Genomic DNA, 24595 nt, shown 5'->3' with positions numbered 1-24595 from the left:
GGAAAGCAATAGAGACCAGACAGGAAGTAAATATGAGGCTTGTGTTTGCATCAAAGGGGGCAGGTGAACTCGGAAGTGTGCGTGTTTCTAAGGTTACAGGTGAACCCCCCAGTGTGTGGGCGTCCATGTGTCTAAAGGGACAGATTAATTCAGGAGAGAGAGAGTGTGTATGCATGCTCGGAATGGTAAGATGGGCTCCATTGCCAGGGGAAGTTTGTAGTGAGATGACAGGGACATCTCTTTGTACATACCCAGGCTAATTTCTCTTGTGGTGAATGATGCACACTTCTTATTTTGTAATTATTATTTATTTTACTTCCATATATTTCAGTGTTATCTATAGAGCTGCACTCAAATTCCCAGGTCATAATTCTGTTTAATATCTGAGCTTATTTTGTCTTTATTATGGGTGCTCCCAAGGCTGGTCCACTAATGAAAGTGTACAGCAGTGGTTAAGGACAATGGTGAAGGTTGCAGGTTTGAATCTCAGGCGTGGTACTGCTGTTGAGCAAAGGCACTATATTGAAGGGCCTCAGTATTTTTGTTCATCTATGATCAGGGCACCTGCAGAAGAAAAAAAACATGCAACAGATGTGTTTTCATTTTGAAGCTAACGCAAAGGTGTGAATTTTTGGTCTGTTCAAAACACAGCTGGTGTTTTGTTCAAATGAGATTAAAGCAGAGCTACCCTACCCTGTTCCTGAAGATCTATCGTCCTGTAGGTTTTCGCTCCAGTCCTAAATTGGCACACCTGATTCTACTAATTAGCAGCTCAACAAGATCTCTAGCTGTTGAATGAGGTGGGCTTTGTTAGGGTTGGAATGAAAACCTACAGGTCAGTAGATCTCCGAAAACAGGGTTGTCACCTGGATTATAGTGAAGTGCGAGCCAGTTTTCTAACACATAGCAGTTAAAAGACTAAGCACAAGGATTCATAAACAGGTGAGGGCACTTATACAACCAATAATAAGAGTACAACCAAAATAAAACCCTCAAATGCACAGAAAAGAAACAACTGAATTAATAAAGCTTCATGTTCTTCACCCAGATGAAAATCAGCTGCAATGAGATGTGCACTATGGATGGGAACTAACTTTTTTATTTTTGTATAAGTTCTTTAAAGTAATGGCTTGGTTTTCTAAATATAACATCTTGTCATATAAAAGGGTGATATTTCAAAACAATTACAGGGAGGAGCATACATGAAACCCAAGCTATTGAAAAACCAGTCTCTGTGACTGTTGCTACGTGCTGATGCCAGTATGCGCATTTCTGCAGGTCTGTGCAATGTCAGATTGGAAAATGTGAAAAGTATGAAAAAGCAGCAACAAGCTGCAAACGGCTCACGGCAATGTGTTTCTTGAACCGCAAATCAGCATGTGTCTTTGTCGCTCTCTCAGCTGCTGTCAGCTGATCAATTCAGAGTCATACATAAATAAATTCAACTGTCTGAGGCCTGCACATCGAGGGAAATGCAAAAAAACCTTCAGCGGATGCCAGTCTCAAATAATATAAAAGCAAAACAGTATAGAAGTGGAGGGCATGGTGGAGATGCACAAAAAATGTTTTAACTTTGTAAGGAATGTGTGGGAGTCCACTGTTGCAAACAGCAAACTTTAGTTGTGATTTATTTTTTGGTCAAATTTTACGAAAACATTTACATTGAAAGATGTGCAAAAGTTAATGTTAACGAACTGGAGGAACTAGGGAGATTAATGAAAATTTGCAGTAGATGATCTTTCCTTCCATGAGCCTGCAGTGATTGCTGCTGTGATTCGATTGGTTTGTTATCAGTTATCGACGCTCGGGCAGTAATGGAAAAAAACAATCTCTCCTCGTTAGGAGAGCAGATATTCGTGATGTAATTGCTCACACTAGGAATGATGAGCATAATTCAAATGGAATGACTCCCATTTTGCTGCTGTAAGACAAGAGCTACTTTCTGTTGATTCCAGTAAATAGGAGATCCAATCCAACACCTGAAAACCCACTCTTTCAGACTGCAAGCTCAATGCCGCTAATTCTAAGTAAAAAAAATAATATATAGAGCAAACACTTCTTTCATTTATTTTGCAGGTCTTGAGGCATGCATCTTGACACTGCCACTTATTTGATTGTAACTGTGTCGATCTCTTGCTCTAGAGGTGTTTGCTTCCTGTCACATGCATTAAATAGCCCCTTAGGCTGAATTCCTCTGACAAAGGATGAAATTACAATTTGTAAATTGCTTTATTTCAATAGCATACTGCTCAAGATATATGATGAAATATTATAGACAGTGATGATACCAAAAATCCTGCAGGCAAGAAATACTGTTCTCATCAACTAAAAACTTTCTATATGAATATCGATCATGCAAGAAATCTGGAAGTTTTATGATTAAAAAGTGTATGGCAATGTTAAAAAATGTTAACATTGCTTTTCACTTAAAGCAAATATCAAATATTATATATTATATATATATAAACACACACACACTTTATATATGGCTTATCCCCTACACAGAATATCCATACTATACTGGTTACATATTTATGCACTAATGATATATCTAAAACTCCCACTCACTTTATGTACTGTTTCCCAGCCCAGGGTAATGTGTTTCATATACTGAGACAGACACGCAGCAGGAGTCTATAAACACACAGAGCAGCAAACCCATTCCTGGCGAAAATTCCACAAACCAGATTTTGTTCATGCACCATCAAACAGCTCCCAAACAACTACAGTAAATTAAAATTGGAGAAAAAAAAACTGAAATGTACTCTACGCCAGTTCATTTAACACTGTACGTTCTGCTGTGTACATTTCCAGTTGTCGGAAAATGAGGGTACCCTTCCGGAAGATGCGGTGGATTATGTAGTGATGGATTTAGATCCACTCCCTTTCAGAAACATCACTGTCAAGCCTTCACTCCTCCTCCCAACCAATCACTGCCAATTTACTGTCTCTAAATAGAACAGACCAACAATACACTCAAACAGCCTGGTAAGCTGCACAATATTCATACATCTCACAGATGGGCCTGGAAATGGCAAGAAGGGTACCAGAAACCAATTAGAAATCAAGAAATACATTAATATTAATCTCACGACTTAGCTGCACAATAAAGACACCTGGGAGAGCAGAATATTTAAATATCATTTTTGAATTGGCCTTGTCAAAAAGGAACAAAAAATGAAAAATGGTTTGACTCTAAAGAAGAAACAGGTTGTGATTTTTATGGGCTCCCAATTTCTATATATGGTATATTGTATACCATGGACTTGCTACACATGTCCCTGGGAAAAATCATTTGATTACTTTTTTGTTATGGCAGGTCAACTTTGCCATGCTGACAGAACTTACTGGGGCAATTTATCAGCTGTTTTAGCTTCCTATATGATCAGTGCTCTATCAGTATTGGACTCCATCATTAGTTCAACAAGAATGCTCAGTTTCTGATTACTTTATCTTTCTTTGTGGTTTACAAAGATTGCTGGATTTTAAATAAAATTAGTGACATTTATACTGTCACCTCCACAGAAAGAGTCAGAACAGCAGCAAATTTAGGCCTTGCCAACAAAAGATACTTATGTGTATGAACAAAAAGCATCAGACACTGTGGCTCTCCAGGATCTGAGTTTGAGATCCCTGGTATAGAGAGACAGCAGGGTTTGCCCTGAGGCTCTGCAGTCCCCTAATGTGATTTTCAGAAATCCCTGTCAGTGCAGACAGAATGCAGAAGTCCATGCACATGCCCATATTCCAAAGCACACACCAGGGGAGGTGTCAACAGAATGGCAGGTGACAGAGATAGGCTGGGAAAGCACCCGCCCTTGACTCCCAGCTGCTGGGGAGAAACACATCGTTCCAGCTGTGATCTTGTCTGGCTGAGCTGTAAAAGGTGAAAAATATGTGTTTGCTTAAGCTGATCACCTGAAATTCTTTATTGTCTGTGGCATGTCTGTAGGACACTGTGCATACAGCATTCCAAACAAACTATAACTGTTTTAGCCTACAAATAAATGAACCCAAGGTTATACACAGCACTTTAGAATATATAAATAAATAAATGAACGCAATAAAATAAAGTAAAATGAAAGATGAATGAATGAAAAGGTATTAAGCAGTAACAACCAGTGTTGAAATAAATCATTGGCAGATACCCAATTCTGTTGCATTTTTAAGAGTACTTTCAAAAATGTTTTCAGTCAAAAGAAACAATTTTTTAAGTTGCCATTTCTGGCTATTCTCTCTTGCCAAAAGTACCAAATACTTTTATTATTTTGTTTAAACCCACCGGCTTTATTCGTAAATGGCAACAGAGACGATATTGACAGTGTTATTATTTTAGTCAATATGTCGCTGTCTTGGTCTTATTATAAATTAGTTTGATGGCTTGCAGGGGTGTAGCACAAAATTCTGGACCCTATATATGAGCAGTCTCTCTGGGCCCCCTTCCTCTCTTGATCCATGTCTCTCACGCATCATTCCAGGCTTTTCAAGGGCCTTCCCCCCATTCGGGCCCTGGGTAGTCAGTCCCACTTTTCCCCCCCACTACAATGCCCCTGATGGCTCGAGAGACCAAGAAAGCTGTGAACCCAGTTCCTCCTGCCTGGACACCCACAGTATAATGTAACAGGTGAGCAGATTCACCAGAGCATAGGACTGGGTTTTAACTGCCAGGGAATTGCCTTCCTTTTAGAAATTCTAAAAGAATTTTTAGACTCTAAAACAATAACGCTCTCACCTTGAGTCCTTCTCCAAAGCGAACAGTAGACAGAGGGAACTAAGGGTGCAGTTGTGGTCATCAAGCTCTCGAAAATACAACTCTTCTCCTGGGTCTCACTATACACAACTGAACTATAAAAGATATTAAAGAAATTGACAATATCATTCCTGTTGCCATTTATAACGTCGGTAGGTATGACCGAAGTAATAAAAGTAATAAAAAAGTAATTAATTTTCAACAGTAAGCCAGGGAGTCATAAACATTAAACTAGTCAGCCTTCCAGATATACTGAAATGCCTTCCAACTATAATAAGAATTGATCTCACATACATATGCAAGTATGTACAAGTGTTTCACTTGTGTATGTGTGAGTATTTCATATGCATGTGTGTGAGTACACAGGTCCATGCATGTATGTGCGAGTGCTTCGCATGTTTATGTATGACTGTTTCACATGTGTATATGTAAGTGTACAGTACTATGCATGTATGTGATTTGTATGTGCACAGTAGAATGTCCAGTGTTAATTCAACTCTAACAGTGTTAATTCAAGATGGCCCTTCATACAAAGCCCTGATCTCATCTCAACATTGCTACAGTCAACATGACCAAAACCAACGCTAAATTTACCCAATGGCATATGCTGCTTAAGAACTACAATCAAAGGTTGTTCTTTACATAAACTAATTAAGAATTATGAATCCACTGTGTTCATAACAGGATTTGTATGACCCTCAGTATTCTGCATGGATTTTTTTCCTTTGCTTGATAAATTCTCCTAAAGCCCCTTGTTAGGCTTTAAACATTGGTATATTTAGAAATGTTTAGCAAATAAAGCATGAGCTACAATATTTAATTTCATATTGCACTGGATTTAAGGGACGTTCCCCTTAGTTGTATTTGTACTCTCGATGCTAAGTAATCTGAAAAAGCAATGGGGAGAACAATTTTAATTTTGATTGCAAATTGACAAAAGTCTGTTGTTCTTTGTTATTATTATCTTAAGCCAAAGAGGAGAAATAATAACAAAATGGAAGATATATGGCGTAGGTGGCACAGTGGTGCAGTGCATAGCACTGTCACAGTAAGAAGGTACCAAGTTTGAGTCCATAATGAGGGTCTTTCTATGCAGAGTTTGCATGTTTCGTCAGATATTCCAGTTTCCTCCCACAGTCCAAAGGCATACAGAAAGCTAATTAGAGACTGACGATTGGTCATAGGTATGAATGTGTGAATGAATGGTGTTTGGGCCCTGTGATGGATTGGCCAAGGTGTATTCCTGCCCATTGCATGCTGGGATAGGCTCCAGCAGCACCACTCGCCCACCCCCACCTCCTGCCCTGATCAGGATTAAGTGGTTTAGAAAATGGATGGATGGATGGATGGATGAATGAAAGAAATATGGCAAACAAATGTATCCTCTGATATGACATGACACCAGGTTGTCTTAACAACCGTAAAATTAAAGACTGATTAAAAAAATGTGCAAATACTGATTAAAAAAAGATGATTAAGAAGCACAGACCGATTAAGAAAATGTGCTACACTAATGTGGCAGAGATGCTAAATGTGCCGCTATCTATCAAAAGATCCTGTTCAGTCATTAGTTTTCTTAGCAGATGCCCTTATCTGAGCTGAGCTCACACTTCAGACATTTATACTGTCTGGGAATTGATTGAAGTTTACTGAAGCACTTCTCAATTTACTGAAGCAATTCTCCTTTCGTTCCATTCTCCAGGGTAAGGCAGCACCACTAGGTCTGGGTCAAATTGTTCTTTGAATTACTTTAACTCTTTACACACCAGCAACATGTATGGAATGTTTTTAAAATAACACCCATTTTCACCAAGATTCAGAGCAAAATCAGTCTTTTAAATCCTCGTATATATTTTGGTTAATTAAATGATTTGTTCAACATTTTTGAAAATCTGAAGTGTTCGCAAATTTTACTGCTATCTAAAGAGTTAAAATTCGATATGTGCATTTTTGCATTTGACCAGCTGTGGTATAGGCCTACTTTTCTTTATTAGAATGTTACACTGAGGTATAAAATCTCTTTTCGAAGTGAATTCTAGAAACGCGTAGGACCAGCAAGACCAATATTCAGTCAAAATGCATCTTGTGTTATAAATCATTATTCATGTGAATGTTGGAAGGAGCGTCAAGTCCTCTTTGTTATATTTTTCTATTTTGATGTTCTGCCCACAGCTTTTAAGAAGACTCTTGCAGGTAATTCAGAATGTTATGGAAAGTGCATTACTTATTGGAGGCCCTAATTGAGATGAACAGGTTTGAGGTATGAATTATAATAACCCTCTTTTGGGCTACAGAAGCTGCTCAGGTACAGAATTAAGTGGCAGAGGAAGCCAGGCTCACTAATAGGGCAGTCTGCCCTTGTTTTCTCGCTTGGTACTTCAGTCCTCCACCAGCTAGAAGTCACAATAGCCTCTTTGTCAAGCCCCTTTTCAAACAATTATTCCATTTGCAACTCTTCAATAGTCTAAGTTTATCAAGTTTGCCCCTAATTAAGCACAGTCTATGACTGACAGCAATGGTTACAAGCGGCTCTCACATGTTAAATTCAGTTAGATTATTTACTTCCATGGACATACTGCAGTACTTTAAAATGTTGTACAGGGGCATGATAGGTTTTGGTCGAAGACGTGGGAAATGTCCCCATTAAAAATGTATGCAGTGGGGTGTCTCGTGGCATAGCCTGTAGAGTACTGGCCTCATGCTCATTCTGAGAAGCAACATGGGTGGTTTGAATCTAACCATGTAACCTTTGCATGTTTCTCTCTCTCACTTCTCATTCTTCCTGCCTCTCAGAGTCTGCTGGTTTTTGTTTTTTTCCTTAAAATCAGCAATCGATTCAGACCCAAGAGTTCACCATGTAATCAACTGCTTTAACTGATCAATTTCTGTCCTACTCAACAACAAAAGCCAACAGACCCAGGAGTGAGGACCACATGCTCAAAGATATGCTTTTTGAAGCCTTTAAACTTCCATCCATGTTCATTTTCCTTCCTGACTCTACCCATATTAGATCAACTAATTGTTTTTATTCATGTCTCAATTAGAAACTCAATTGGATCATTAGTCACTTGACTGTGCCGTTGCAGTGCCTTTGGGGACCCCTGGAGGATAACCATTGAAATACAAGTTTACATCCCTGCAGGTCACATGGTGGTGACAAACTGGTGACCCTACTCATTAGCAATAATGTCCTTATCCAGCGTGCCATTTAACTTTACATCAGTACAGAATCGCCGCAAGATTACTAGAGCACTGCACACATGCTACATACCTCTACATCACCATGTGAGCGCTATAACACATTTATCTCTTTGCTCAGGTCAGTCTCCTTTCTTAACCTTATCCAGAGCTGTACATGTACTGAGGCGAGTTCCAAAGGATATCAAAGCACGAAACCTACCGCAGTCTGGTCACAAGCTCAGTGGCCCGATAAACGTCAATTCTCTCTCATTCTTGGGGAAATAGCCCATGGCAAGACAATTGGCTTTCCATTATATGGCTGGAGGAATCTGGATTTGCCATGGTAGGAAAGTGCTGGAGTCTTGAAAGCCTCTCTTCCTCTGTAGATATAAATCAACATCTAAAGTGCTGATCTGACAAGATACTCATTTATATCAACTAATCATAGACCATAATACATCCATTGTTCTGCTATTACTACAAAATGTTACATGAGGTACTGATGGTCCTCAGATACTAACCTGTATGCTATCATAGAAACATTCAGAATAACACGCTTTCACAACTGAAACTTGTTTTTCTTTTTCCAAATGCATGACTAATTTTACAGTACACTTCAAGGGAATAGCATAGACTCCCTTCTGTCAGTAAAATTCCTTCTACAGTGACCGCACTCCCTCCCTGAAACAGAATGACTTTTAAAATCTTCCCCTAGTATACGCCATGTAATTTGGCCCTGCAAACATTGTGGAATTAAGGAAGATCCAGGCAATATAAACCAAATGATGAAAATGAAGGGTGAAGATAAGTCTGGATGGAAGAATGCCCTTTGGAATACAATTCCAGACTTGTCAGAATTATTTATTGAGCGGCTTAGTGCCAAGACTCACTTTATCTTCTCTTCCCCAATACTGTCCCCTTGGTGTTTGGTGGGTGTTGGAGACGAGCGTCGGGGGTGGGGAGGAGGAGGATAATATTAAGTCGTAAAGACACCGATCGATACAAAAGGTTCCGTAAGGCACCTTTGAAGTGACAGTATAAACTGAGTGAGACAGTGAGACAGACAGAACTCAGTGTACTGTACCTTTCTGTGACCTACCTAATCCCCATGATCACTTCCACGTTCCCTCAGGATTTGGCTCAAAAGCTAGTCTTACGTGGTGGGAGTGCTTTTCTAGAGATTTGTGATAAAACTCTCAAAAAGCTTATGGAATGTGTTAGAAAGTTCAAGCGTCTTTCCAGAACCTGTGTTAGACAGGATAGCAAACAAAGGTATAATTTTGGTGGATAAAAACTAAAAAGCAAAAGTAAAGATCACACTGACAGCAGCAACAGCTTCTGTCTCGACAGGAATCAGGTACGAAAAAGCTCTGATGAGGCAGTATATTTGATCTGAAAGAAGGGCTGCATACAAGAACCCAGGCTGAGTTTACTCCCTCAAATGACAGACGCATAAACACATAGGATTACAAGGAAATGCCAAAACAAAAAATCTACACTATCTATGGCACTCATGGGACAGAAAAGAACAGATGACAGAGAGCTCCATGGCAAAAAGAGGGGTTCATTTGTCAGCCACTAATAAAGATTTTGGGGTAGGTAATCAAGGAGTCTCAAAACTCTCGTGTTGTTCTCTCTTACTTACTGCAGCAACTCTGTTTTTCTTGCTCCTCTTGTCAGGAGTGTGAGGAATAGCCTATCGCAGATTTCATGGAGGGTGACGGGGAGATGGTGTGACTGGGGTGCAGTAATGAATCACCTGCCCTCATTTGCATTCCATCCACTCTGGTCAGCTGCCTGCAAGCACATTAAGGAAAATTAAAAATACATTTTAAGGACTATTTCTTTCTTTTTTTTTTTTAAATACAGCAGACAGGTCACAGGGAAACAGATGTTCTCAGGAGAACAATACATTTAAATAAATGTAAGAAGCGCTGCACAAACAAAATTTAATTGAATTTATTTTGTTTTTTATTTAGCCATTATTTAACCAGAATAGGCTCTGAGATTAAAAATCTCTTTTTCGAGAGCAACCTGGCAAAAAAAAAATCCAAAAAAAAAAAAAACAAGCACATATAAATTCTATATATTGTTAAAAGCGAAAATAAGAACCATGGACCGCAGCTCAATTAATTCTGGGGATGGATTGTTTTCTAAATTTGAAAACTGGGGAGACAAACATGGACAGTTATTTATCCAGAATCTCATTTGTATACAAGGCATCACAGAAAGATTGTTTTTATTCATTATCAATAGGCACCTTATGTGGACTGTCATCTTACAAGCTAATAACTTGATCTTTGCAAAGTATGCCTAACTCAAAATCAATGATAATATGTCTAATTCATATTACAGGCCATTGGGCATGGTGTGTAACATGCAGTAATAAATGCAGTCATTTGTTGCTATGGACAATTAGACTAATGCTTTAAATATTTTAATTCAATATCCAATGCAACATAATGGATCATAGGTCTTGATGTATCAATTAGATGAGAAAAAAAGGAAAGAAAGGGTCTCTGTATTAATGTTGTTCTCATTATTGTGCAGCTGAATATGGATGCAAAGCTGTATTACCCATCTGAAGTGATTTCTAATGCAGAACAATGGTTTTAATGCCCTGTCTTTGGACGGGCAGTGCCTGAATATGATCAATACAATCAAGTGTTTCACTGAGAAGGCTCCGTACCTGCTGCTGGGTCACAGCCTTAAAGCAGTCTTTGCCTGCAAAGAATATGCAGCAAAGTACTAAACATGACTACTTTCATTTACATAATGTTCATATGTCCCAAACATTATAATGCCCTGATATTGGAGGGGGGGGGGGGGGCGTGTATAAAAAGTGCTGTCATTTTTACATGGTGAAAGCAATGTGTACTTTAACAATGTGTGATCTGATCACAAATCTAAAATTTGAGTACAAAGTCAAAACAAAGTCAAAACATTATAAAATCTGTTTTTGTCACAAACATTATGGAGCTCGCTGTATCTGATTTCATGGATACCTCTGGCCATGTATCAACATCAATAGTTCTGCTTAAAGGGAAAGTCCATGGGTTAAGCACTTTTGTTTAACAGACAGGCTATTATGGGCTGCATATGGCCCTTGAAATGAGCCCAGATTTCCTGACGGCTCATTCTCACATTTATTACACCTTTCGGTAATGCCCATTTCGGTTACATTATGACCATGGAACTCGTGACTATAAATACTTCTGAATGTAAAACAGATTTTGCCTCTGAAATGAATACAATTATGTAATTCTGCAATATTTCCTTTTGATCCTATGAAAGCCTATCTTGGCTATCTTCCACGTTCCTCCCCAGTCTATTTGAAGAAGAGAGTTAAGCAGAAGTTCCATCTTTCAGCACTGTGGAATGGTTCCTGCGTGAGTCAACCGTTTAGCTTATATTCCCATGGAGCACGTAAAGCCCAAGAAACAGCTGCCAAAAGATGGGGTTAATCCCTTGTGTTCAGCACTGGATGTATCTATATAAGCTACAGGGAAAAAGTGGATACTTGATATCTTCCACACAAGGGGATGTACAGTATGTGTGTCAATGCATGTGCAATACACACACAGCATACGTGCCTGGAAACACTCTCCACATTTAAAAATAAATTGATTTATAAATTGCACTTCTACTCATTATTAAAGTGAAAGCAATGCAATGGAGAGGCTGGGCATAGAGAAATTGGATCATGCAGAGAGAGAGGGCCTTGCACTAGAGTGGTGTGTTTGATCTTAGTTCATGGAATCCTTCTTTACGAAGCCGGAGGGAATGCAATTTGCCACGCTGTGGAAAAATCACTTTCAGGGATAATCCCCTTTGAAACTACACAAAGGCTGTGCACATGTGGGTGTAGATATTTGTGTCTCTTCTCCACCCTGTTGATGCAAATCTGTCATTGTGATCTTTCTTAGTTTGAGTGAGCAGGAATGGGCAGGTTGGAACTGGAAGTGGGTTGAGAGACCATGTCTATATGGTTAAAGTGGCTGGGGCATGCTAAAGATGCTAACGGGGTATGCTAAAGCCCCATTACCAAACATATCACGCAACATACAAGGTGTCCCGCATCTTTGGAAGAGAATAACTGTAAAAAGAAACTGCACTGTCAGCTTTTACTCTGGAACTTCACATGCAGAACAACTCCACATCCAGTAAAAATTGCTCTACCTCGCAGAGCTCTTCAGTGTGGTCTTTATGTAAATCCACTGTACCACCTCCTTACTGTAAAACACTGGGAAACTTGTGCACAGGGTTGTGGGTGATTATTTCTCTGTCTGAGGTATGGCTGAGCGGCTAGTACGATGGGTGCCCTACAGACAGAGTTTTACAGTTACAGCTGCCCTATGTTCCTCAGCATGAAGGGAAATGCTTCATGAATAATGGTATGTGTGAACGAGCATGCTGTGCCCTGTATGAACTGTTATTTTCGTTAATGGACTGTTATTGCATCATAATGCATTGTCATTTATTTGGAACTGCATCCAAAAAATTGAGATTAAAGTTAAAATGAAGATGACTTCACGGATGGGGTGGCTGTATTAAATGTTGTTCAGGCACTAAACTGTAAATAAAAAAATTTTAAAAACACCCAACCGGCCAATTTGAAAAGTATAGCTTTAGATTTACAAACTTCCAGCTCTGCTTTCACATCTAGAGAGATTAAGTACAAGCAGTGTTGATTGTGGCAGAGACAAAGGCATACATTAATGCGTTAAAATAAATTAAGAAAAACACTTCTGCACATGGCAAACTCACCTCTGCCAGTGTCAGAAATTAATGACGTTTTACTTTCTGGAAAGTACAGTTATATTTCTCAGGATGAATTAAGATGTGCTGTGAGCACGAAATGACCCGTGACTCTCAGCACTTGCGATTTTCAATGAGGCGTGTGAGGCCAAACCAGGCAAGGAAGGTGGTTGGAATTCAAGCTCACGCTTTTCTCACCTCTGAATCTCCGGGGTCTAATCGAGAGGTGGGTGCAGCGCTGTGGAAAATATGTCTGCCTATTCCTGACCCTAAAAATGAATGAGAAAGAAACAACCGGATTTCAAGCCTCAGTGTGTCCTCTGTGTGCACTCACGGCGTGCAGGTATTTTAGAGTCGGCCTAAAGTTAAGTGGCTTCACATGTATTGTCACGTCTGAGAATGGCGTTTTTCATAATGTGTTAAGTCATTCTTCATAAAGCATTGCATTTGCTTATGAATGATTCATAAAAATAAAGAACTGACACTTATGGCAAATGGTAGAGTCTCTTAAATAAAGTAAATTTTCCTCACTTAAATAAAGTACATGTACCTTCTCTTAGTACATTTCCCCAGCCTCTTAGTCTAACCAAAACCAAACTGCGTAAGGGACTCAGAAGCCTGTGAGTATAAGCCTTCTAATCTCAGATAGGGCTCTATCATTGTACTCTTGAACAATAAGGCTAAACATTGAGCTTTTCAGGAGTAGTATAACATAGACCAATCTAATTTATCCAATTTAAATGCGCACAGCTTCATTAAGCTGGCCCAATCTTGAAACATTTAAAAAATCTTTTTTTTACAGACTTCATCTCCGTTATGCCTACCCCCTTCTTCCTGCAGATATAGGCTGTGTCCAAGCTGCAAAGTTAAAAGTTAATGCCCTCAGCTGTAACAGTAAACATTGATCTGTGATGTCATTCTGTCTTCAAAGTGTGCCTTTTGAGGTTCCTTTACTGTAACGACGCTACCTTCAGAGGAAGGTGCTGTCTAAGGATGCAGGCAGCGAGGCAGCTGCCTTCGTATTGAGACAGAGCCATAGTGTGTATTTTTCAATGTTACCAATGTGGCCAATCTCCTGTATCGACTCAATCTCATTGATCAATCAAAGCCAGCTGGGTTCGACTGCATTGACTTTTCTCTTGCTCACAGTGCCTTTGATTGGCTCCCCTATGGCCCAACTGTTTGACCTCTCCTTTGAAAGCACCCTGCAGTTCCCACACCTTTGAAGCCTGCCTGCACCCTTCCTCTGTCTGTGAGAGGTCAAGGAGTGACCTCTGTAACCTCTCACCAGGCCCAGCCTGTATTTCTGCTGCAAAGCATCCCAGCAACAGCAACAGAGAGGGTTGCTGGTGTTGGGGAGGGGGGTTGAGTGATTTCCGGAGTCTAATCACAGTCTGTCTGATGATCGATAGTGGCTCTGCAGAGACATACAGTAGCTTCCACACGGGCATCACGTAGGGTTGTCACATGTCCACTTTTAAATAACAGCCTGGTTTTCAGCCTCCTTGTCAATGTGGCAAGCCATATTTGCAGTGGCATTTCAATATAAATGAAGGGCCAGATTTACTAAAGAAATTTTTTAAGAAAACATTTGCTGCGTTGTGGCAATGATACCAACACATTAACGGCAGATTTACAGAGACTTGTTCTATTTAGGCAATTTAAAAAAATTCAGTGCCCTCATTTGCAATTTTTGGGGAAACCCATAACGAGTGTCAGAAACAATATGGGATGCTTACACATCCAGATAACAAGTTGCTGAGAAACCAGTGCAAAGCAACCAGGCACAAAAAGCAAGGCACTGGAGACACAAGAGAAGGCGTATGTAATCAGAATCAGAATCAGAATCAGAATCAGAATCGAATTTATTGCCAAGTACATTTACACATACGAGGAATTTGCTTTGGTCAACACACCGAGGCAGCCATCTGCGGCGCCAACTTATTAGATGAGAAATGAGAGGACAGGAGGAAGGAGGAGGAAGAAAAACAGTCCTTTCAAATGAAACTTGAAGGGCACTCTTTCTTGAAACGAAGAAAACCTCCACATAGGCACATCATGTAATACATACAAACCCAAACATTACAACAAAACTGAAGCTGCAATGTGGTAGGGGGTAGGGTGTCGGGAGGGAAGTGTCGCAGCACAGACACTGGGTGTAGGTGCACAGCCCTTTACAGCCGCAGCGCATCAACCTCAGCAGTGCACTGTAACGGGGCAGAGAAGGGGCGGGTGGAGCCAAAAACTTGTGAGTAGGATTTGGTGCTCTTTGTGTTTGACCATGTGCGCTGGTGCTTAACAGTCCATGACATCCACTCCAACCACATCCAACATAGTAGACATAATCTTGCCTGAATATCTTAAATCTACATCAAGAAGACAGGTGCATGCAGCCCGTTTTTGGTATTATCAATGATAAAGGATTGTTAAAGTCAATATAGTGTCAGTATGGGTTGATGTTCTGCCAGGACAAAAATATGTTTCCATATGAAAAAGAGGCCTAACATTTCATATCAGACAGGTAATGTGAATAATTGCTTGTTTAAGTCCTTCTACCTGAGGAGTTAGAGCAGCAGCATCAAGCCAAACATCTCCAAGCAGCTGCATCACTGCCCCTGATTAGGACCCACCCTGCTGTTTCATACATGACAGGGGAGCAGATGTAAATGCATCCTTTATATTGCTTAAGTGACAGCTGCTTTTCCCTTTTGCGTTGTGCACATCAGAAACTGCTGAATCTATCGTGTGTAGACAGCAGCGCACAGCTGGTATTAATATGAGAAATAGCCCTTAACTGAGTCCAGCAGGCCACCACTTCAATGCATCTTCCACTTCAAAGCAAAACTCATTAAGGCTTTTTTTGATTTGAATCACATCAAAGTCTACATTTCAACACAGTACTCATGGGGTCTCTTCATCACTCTAATGCAGCAGCACACGACTCATGGTATTCCTCTCTCAATCTACTACACCAATGTACTGCTCACATTGTTTCTCCATGAATCTAATGCACCAGCTCACTACTCATGGTGCTCCAAATGTCTGTGTGTTTTAGGTGTGGTGTTACAAATGCGTTCCTTACTGGCTCGTTTTTTACTGTCTGCTATAGTTAATGTGTGAGAAACGGTTGCAACATAAAATGGTGTATAGCCCACTGCAGTGTTTAGAAAGAAAACTCAGAACTGCTGCTGGCGTTGAACCCGGTCCTAAGTGTGGGTCTTACCTGAATCTTCCTGGCCACAGTGAAGTCTAATCCGGTTCGAGTAACTTTTATTTTGCATTGTGTTTCATAACACTGTTTCTCTCAACCATGTCAAATTTATTTCCTTAGTATCCATCCATAATTTTCACAATATTTCAGAATTTTTTTCATGTCATGCTCTTCATCTGCCACTCTGTTAATCTGAAGCACTGCTCACCTGAAAACCCTTCTTTGATGCCAAAAGCACTTAATACTGTATGAGGGGTCATCTGTCCTATAAACTGACCATAATCTCATATAGCAATTCCTATAGTACCATAGGAAGTGCTATATAGGCCACACATTTAAGAGAGTAAAACAAAAAAACAAAAGCAAAAAACAGCCAAGCTTTCAATGTATTGATGTGGGAATTGAATTTAAATGGCTGTTGAAGTACATATATTTTTTTAAATGTTATTTTAAAACATGTTTTTCTAGATGCAGGTATCCTCACAGGAGGTAGGAGCAGCACTTTGTCTTAATGAAAAGCTTATTTCGTCTGTCGATTATGTCTTTGTGGTAATTGGACGCTGGCTTTTGCAGTGTTCCGAGACTGGAATAACCGATCGGCTGCCAATAGGGATTTGAGACTAGAACAGAGGAGCAAATGAGAAAAGGAAACCAAAGATCGGTTTAATCTCCCCGCTGCTTGGCGTGAGGTGAGGAATTCATTATTTGGGTTGAATCGTATGTCGGAGAAGAATGGAACATCTCCACTCTGGCGTGGCCAATGAGGAACCACATCCCAGGGCCAGCACCCTAACACTGGAGCAGGAGTCTGTAACTCTACAGAGCAGCGTTCTATGGTTTTTTTTTTTTTCACCTTAAAATCGGCCACCATTTTGTAACTGGAACGTTTGTCATTTGCCGCTTAACTGAAATGAGTTATTTTAAGTCGCTTGACAGATGATGCGAGGTCTCTCTTTGTTACAGCTTTAAATTGAGTGAAAGCTGGTGAGCTGTAGAGGATGGATGATGGATAGATGCATGAATATAGATAGCACTCTTCTTGCCTTTATGGAGTTATATTACCTTCCCTGACAGGTGAATATACACCACCCTTTATGTTCCTGAATGCCATCACAGATGGAGAGTTGACAAAGTGGATAGCCATTCCACATTCATTTACAAATGGGCATCAAGAATTAACATTGTTGTTCTGTGCTGTGGTACTGCAATCCTTGTGTGGTGGATGTGATCTGTAGGAGCCACAGGGTAGTGGGATATGATTGGCATACAGTATCATGGGGTGGAGGGCATATCAGAAAGAAAAAAGGCCACAGATCCCAAATTGTTACAGATCTGGTATGATAAATGAATGTGTCCAGAGTGGAGTCCCCTGAGCTGAAGCCCCTGACACTTTTAGAAAAATGTATCATGGGTAGAATAACAAAGGGAACATTACACATTCATCAAAGTCAAGAAACCAACAACTGCATTCCGGGAGTATAGTATATACTTATACTAAGTATTGCTGGAAAACAGATTTAAAAAATAAAATAAAATAAAAAAAGATATTTTCTGGGAAATCTATAGCATAACGTAATTAACGGCTCACTAACCAAAATCAATTAAATGTATGTTCATCAAAAGCCAAGTTTGGCTTGTGGCCCTCCAGGGCTGAAGTGTGATGTATTGTCATTGACTTTGCATCATTAGCAACAACGCGGTCACACCTACCGGTGTAGAGAGCACATGCACCTGGGTTGTGTTAGCTAATCAACCCGAGTGCTTAAAGATGTGTTCTTCTCCATGCTACAAGGAAGAGACTGGGCGTTCCCACTGAGAGAGCATTTCTTTATTTTGGAGCCTTTGAGTTTTGTTTGTCGGAGCACTAGACAGAGAAATGAATGCTGCTGAAAAGTGTTAAGGCTAGGAGCTGCGAGCTGAAAAGCTGTCACTCCGTTTTACTTTCTTTCGTCTTTGTTATTTTAGTTTGTTGTTTTAGTTCATTATTTTTGCACAGAACTCGTGAGGGGGAACGGTGAAGGTGTTTGTTTATTTCATTTCGTGTTGGTGTGGGTGCGCACTCTCTCTTTCCATGTGGCAACCAACGGTGAACACCCAGAACTGCCGCATGTCCCTCCCAGGGATGTCAGACTGGCGTGTGACAGTGGATTTGAAGTTAAGAAATGGAACTCTAACTTCTTTGTGACAGAACATTAGTTGGCACTAACCCCAAGCACACCAAACTACAGACAGAGAGAGAATTGCCCCATGGGAGATATAGAGAGAAAATAGCATTTATCAGAGAGCTGATTCCTGTGGAAAGTCCACTACATTATGGAGAGCCAAAGCCAGGGGGCAGGACTATGCAGAAGGGGGAGGTAGAGAGACCCTCATCGTTAAATCACAGAGCAGGACATTTCTTACCCAGCACCCATTAAACACATGCATATGGCATCCATCTCAGAGGCTCTGTCATTGCATGTGAGATTGCCTTTCATGAGAAGCCATTACACAATGGTATTACACAGAGCTTCCTGTGTGTCATCCATAAAACATGATGAGTGGATGGGAAATGTAGCATGGCTGCAATATTCTAAAGGTGTAATCCAGCTTAATTCATTTTTCCCCCTGTGGTAATAGGACACTGTTCCAGGCAGCAGTGTGTGTGAGGTCATGGAATAGTATATCCATATATCTCAGGGTGCAGCTTATGCAAATGAGCTATTTAAAGCACTGTGATCTCAAAATTTTCCACCTCACCATCGCAGGTTTTTTTATTTTACTCTAACAGAAGCAGAAAAGACAGAAGCAGAGCAGCAATATTCAGGGAACTGGGCCTACACTGAGACCAGCGGTACTCTTTGGCACCCTTGGTTCACTAAAATATGTTGCTGTTCTGTGCTTGGTTTGAATCTTGGCCGTCACCCTACAAGTCACACTAACAATAACAATCATTTTTAAAGTGATCTGCTACTGCAAAGTTCAATGTAGACATTTAGCCAAGTGTTGATTGGTTGCCTGTAATAAATGCCATTGCTAAAATTAAAACAGCTGCAATAATGCATAAAATGTCAAAAGTGAACTCGCATAATGAAAGGTATGGAATTATTTCTGGAAGGTTAGTCAGTGGCTATTTGTAGATAAGGGTTATGGCGTATAAGGAAAATGTGAAGATAAAGTAACTGCTGGCTAGCAAATTGTGGGATGAATGTACCATGCCCTCCCTGCTGGGCTAAATTAATGCTGAAAGCAAACTAATCTCAGCAAGAGCTCTGGCTCCAAACAGATTAGCATCAAACGGGTGTGCTCCAAAACATCAACGGCAGTCTGGGAATCTTGAATGAGAACAGATCGAATTCATTGAGTGATCAAATCAAATCTAATCAAATTTTATTTGTATAGCGTATTTCACAGGAATAGTCGCAATACGCTTCGCAGACAGCCCTGGCATCAGGATGTTGACTGGTGACCAACATGGCCAGTGATGAGAGCTTTCAGTATGCACATCGGCCCAGCACGAATGCCATGTGGGCATGTCACATCGCACGTGCTGGGGTTCAATAAGCACTCCTGTCTTGGGTTGCAGTGGTCACAGTGAACAAGAGTAGGCTGTGCGGTGTAGTGGTTAAAATGCTATGCTAATAACTCAGAGGTTCAGATCCCTGGTAAGGTACCGTTGTTGTGCCAGGTATTTAAGTAAACCATCTGCTATGCAAGTAATCATGTACAAATAGTGTTCTAGTAATTGCTCCCTTTATTTAATTCCTAGTAAACAGGTTGACCTGTCAGTCCATCTGTGAGATTCTCCTACAGGTCTTGTGCTGTGATTCTGAGACCCCCAAAGCCCAGAACCACACTTACGCATACCTATGACCCAGAACCACTCTTACAAAACTTTACTTTTAGGGACACCACAGCCCCACCCACCCCCACATCCCTCATCCCTAGAAAGCTGGTTCATCCTTCACCTGTCATTCCCTTTGTGAGATTCTCTGACAGATCACTGATTTAACTTGTAAACTAATAAGTAGCTACTAAGCCTGTAGTGTGAGCTTTACATTCCAATTTAAGTGTTAATTGCTGATGCAGCCCTACCCTGGTCTCTGGTTCAAGTAACACGTTTTATTGTGGACACTTCTTTTCTCCTGGAGCTCAGAAATTAGCATACAATCTGTCCTAGGTCTTTGTCCTTCATGCATAGTGTTTAGTGCAGCATACTACAGTTAATGCCCTTCTCATTACATGCAATACAGCATTTACATAATAGCTGTAATATTTTACATGCACTCTATTCAAAGCCATCAATTATGGCCAGTATTATTTATAGCATTTTATTAAGAGCTATAATTTTTTTATTACATTTAGCTTGAGAAAATACCTCCCCACCCTAGTGATATTTTCATTTCAAGTATAAATCTGATGAAATAACACTCTTTCATGTCAAGTGTGACTAGTGTATTGCATGTTGCACTTGAAGAGTGTAAATGTAGATCACTGTGAAATTGTTTTATGCGCATTGTTGCCTTTTGTTACCGGTAATATATAACCAATGGGTGCAGTAAACAATTCCAACGTTTTTCCGGTATATAAACACAACGATAAGTATGCCCAGGAGGACCTGCTCTAGAAGAAGACCAGCACAAGACTGTGTGCTCTAGATGGATGACAGCAGGAAGAGGCATAGACTATGTTATCTGCAAACGGGCTCTCTTTGGATACAGTTAAAGCCATCAAGTAACAACACCGATCCCTCACAATGCACACTTAGCCTGGTTTTCTAGCCATAGCTGCCATCACACTGTCTGTCGATCCTCCTGTTTTGCATGGGTTACAAATGAGAGCAGTCAGTCCTTTATGTCTGCAGCAGCTGCAGGTCCTGTTCTGCTGGGGCTCTCCCAAGCATGATAAAATCATTTCCGCCCCACAGTTCTTGTGCTTGGGTAACTATATCAAAGCAGCTGCTGTGATCACTCTAAACTCAATACTGATGATGCTGTCAATGACTTATCAGTTCTGATGGGAAAGTGCCCTTGGCACACGACATTTCAAAGGCCCCATCTTATGATTGGCATAAAATTCAACAGAGCATTCAGTACCATTCTGCTACGCTGCATGTGTGACAGGTGGTACAGGAAAACACACACACACAATACCAGCACATTAACAAATCAGGCGAATCAGCAAGAAATCTGGTTGTCTGGGCAGTGTGGTGAGGGGTGTGGTCATGAAGATTGAATGGTAGTCAAAAGTTGCAGGGTCAGTTTCCAGGGCGGCACTACCACTGTAAGTCGAAGCAAGGCATTTAACCTAAAATCCTAATAATTCAGGTAAAATAACCAGTGACTGAATTTAAACATGTACTGTAATAAATATGCTTACAGCGAAGGTACTGTAGCACCAGAGGGTTTCGGCACTGCGCTTTTCCAAAAAAAAGGACACTATTTTGAGCTATTCCCATGTGGATTAGTATTCTGACCCCAGCCTCATTAATCTGGATGTACGGTAAACGATGCAGCCCATTCTAATCATTGATAAATTAACTGTAGACATCCAGTACACTCATTCATTACAGTTTCTCACATATAAAAAGATTACTTCCTAAATTGTAGATGTGGCAAACACGCCTGCCACAGGCCACCGAAGTGGCTTTCTTTGGGGCCCTCCAGCACAGAGACACAGGGAGATGATGTTAAAACAGTCCACATTTATTCCACGAGGGTTTGGCAAGATGGTATAGCCAAATGAGCAGATGTTAAACCCTGTCATGACAGAGAGCTGCCTGGTGTGGGTGGGGATGGCAGATTTAACCTGTGCGCAGTGATTACCTCACTACGCACAGGTGCAGCCACTCCTGTTCCTGGGTCCAATTAGCCTGGCCAATTATCTAATTCTTCACCAATTATCCAATTGGCCAGGTCTAATTAGCTTGACCCAGGGCAGGTGTGGCTGCTTAAACCAGCCATCCCCACACCACATCAGGCAGCTCTCTGTCATGACAGGGTTTAACATCTGCTCATTTGGCTATACCATCTTGCCAAACCCTCGTGGAATAAATGTGGACTGTTTTAACATCTTCTCCCTGTGTCTCTGTGCTGGAGGGCCCCAAAGAAAGCCACTTCGGTGGCCTGTGGCAGGCGTGTTTGCCACAGTGGCGCCCAACGTGGGGCTCCTCCAGCACAGCAAAGAGGCACAGGAGGGCCAGCCAGGAAGCACACTGGAGGAGGGGCGGCTGAGGTGTTCCCGACAGGGCTTCGGGCGGATCCTCCGGGCCAAAAATGGGGAGCGGAAGATGACCAGGGAGGGGAAGGAGGCAATCCTCAGCTGGGACGCTGAGGAGCTGCACCTGGCCGAGGAGGCAGGTCAGCGACGGGCGGTGCACGAGAGGTGGTCGCGCCGTGAGCTGGACTTGGCCGGGAAGGCGGGTCAGCCACGGGCGGCGCACGAGCGGTGGCCGCGCCGTTTTGCTTCCTTTCTCGTCCGTTTGGTTGTTTTTAGCTCTTTGTTTTGGCCTGGTTGGTTTGCCCGGAGCCCATGAGGGGATAAGCCTGCAGCCGCCCGCCAGCAGAGCCGACTGGCGGCCACCACAGCCACGAGGGTTCCTGGTCCCCAGCACCACAAGGCCAGTCCACCAGCCCACCAGCCCAGCCACCCCACCACAGCCCTGGAACAGCCCAAGCCGGTGACGCCCCCACCAGCCAGCAGAGCAGCCCAGGACTTCCCGTGCTCCAGGAGGGAGGAGGAAGAAGGGCTGCCTTGTCGTCCGAAGGAGGGTCACCGCATGTACTGGACTGTTCCGGGGCCACCCACCCTGACTTTTTTTTTAAATTTTTTAGCGTGTTTGGACTTTTGTTTTTGTTTGTCTTTGGCTTTGTTGGGAGTGCGGGGGTGGGGGGTGGGGTGGGGGGTAGGCTTCGGCCAGTGATTCTCCCTGGCCTCAGTTTGGCGTTGGGGGTATGTGGTGTGGGGATGGCTGGTTTAAGCAGCCACACCTGCCCTGGGTCAAGCTAATTAGACCTGGCCAATTGGATAATTGGTTAATAATTAGATAATTGGCCAGGCTAATTGGACCCAGGAACAGGAGTGGCTGCACCTGTGCGTAGTGAGGTAATCACTGCGCACAGGTTAAATCTGCCATCCCCACCCACATCAGGAGCTTCTCTGTCATGACAGTGTTTGAGATCTGCTCATTTGGCTATACCATCTTGCCAAACCCTCATGGAATAAATGTGGACTGTTTGAACATCTTCTCCCTGTGTCTCTGTGCTGGAGGGCCCCAAGGAAAGCCACTTCGGTGGCCTGTGGCAGGCGTGTTTGCCACAGTAGACCTCCCACATCTGTTTGGTATCACTTTTAAAATCTTTCAAATAAATCAGTGCTATTTATTAGGCTTATTATGTGCCTATAAGACTTCCTTCCTCATTATTAGATTTTGTCTCTCATACACAAAGGCACAGACGTAGCAGCAGCCTGTGAGTTTGTTTGTCCTAGATTTTAAACCAATCAAAATGTATATTACATGTGCACTTAGAAATGGCTTAGATGATTAAATGTTTTAAAAAGAACACAACAATGGACTCCATTTTATTAAGTATGTCACATAGTCCTTGAGAGTATCTGTGAGTTAATTACACTGGTGTTCATTTTTTGTGCCACTTTAAATGGAACCTTGCCAATGTTTGTATCAGGACTTCAATGAACGGGACATTGGAAGCAGTAAACCTCTTATTGAAGCATCAACAGACACAAGAGGGGTTCCTCTGGCATTTTGGACACACACATGCTTTAAAAAGAGCTCTGACTTTAAATAGCAGAATTTTATAGTCTGAACCTTCTCTCTCTATTTGGGCCAAATTCTAATTGTGGGTCGGTTCATTGAGGAACCAGACAAAGGGTTGCCCTGTCATCACAAATCCTCCAATCTTGGGTGATTCACATTCACCACTTTCCAATATTCAAACCAGAACCAGGAGCCCAGCTAGATATGTCTCTTTCTCTCTGTCATATCATGATTTTCTTTCTGAATTTCATCAAATACTTACTTGGTGGTGTGTTTTTGGTGTGTGTTTTCATAATGAGACTGTGGGGAGACATACATAGGTTTACCACACAAAAAGCAGTATACCAAGCTCACATAAACCAAGAATATCAATTATTCAAAAAGGGTAAAATGGGTGGCAACAGCAATAGACACACTCTAGCAGTTCAGCTACAAACAGGCTGTAAATTGTTAAACGGCAGGACCAGTTCTCGGAAACAAAAGGCATAAGCTAGAAATGTACTCAACACAAGCGCATTTCTTTGGCAATAAATCATACAGAATGCAGGCAATACTCACCCAAGAAAGCATACATTCATGAACAGAAACCACAAAGAAATCCTAAGACAACAAAACGCAAGTTCTCCCTTTGAGAGAAAACCACTGGACCACAGCAAAGGTGAGCCCTGTAATGAGTGATTGTGATCAGCTGCTCCTCAATTGGTTCTTCATTGATAATTGTTAATCAGCCCTCTTCACAGTGTGATCCGCTTGCTATTTTATTGAGGGAAACTGAAACTGCATTGTGGCTAACTTAAAACTCCCAACACGGAAGTTGAACCATAGTAGCATGCACAGTGCTGCTAGCATACCTATGCATAATGCAGAGTAATTACATTCAGTGTTAACAATATTCACAGTGAGGTGCATACAGGCTGCACTGTCGTGTGTTTTTCTACAG

The 24595-nt window shown here is 41.5% G+C and overlaps 1 long non-coding RNA gene across 3 annotated transcripts; it reads right to left on the bottom strand.

Annotated features, from left to right (window-relative positions):
- Positions 1 to 312: 312 nt before the first annotated feature.
- On the bottom strand, positions 313 to 24340 carry LOC135252022 (uncharacterized). Of its 3 annotated transcripts, XR_010329260.1 has the most exons (5): positions 24214 to 24288; positions 12887 to 12957; positions 9576 to 9727; positions 8151 to 8310; positions 313 to 564 (listed from the first exon to the last, which is right to left on the bottom strand). It is a non-coding gene; the product is annotated as an uncharacterized LOC135252022 (long non-coding RNA). The 3 variants fall into 3 exon arrangements; XR_010329262.1 differs by lacking the exon at positions 12887 to 12957 and having other exon boundaries at positions 24214 to 24340; XR_010329261.1 differs by lacking the exon at positions 8151 to 8310.
- Between the last annotated feature and the right edge of the window lie 255 nt (positions 24341 to 24595).

Source organism: Anguilla rostrata, chromosome 3 (assembly GCF_018555375.3).
Source record: "Anguilla rostrata isolate EN2019 chromosome 3, ASM1855537v3, whole genome shotgun sequence".
Taxonomy (NCBI): domain Eukaryota; kingdom Metazoa; phylum Chordata; class Actinopteri; order Anguilliformes; family Anguillidae; genus Anguilla; species Anguilla rostrata.
Note: the sequence above shows the minus strand (reverse complement) of the source record. Positions and strands in the feature narration are given on the sequence as shown.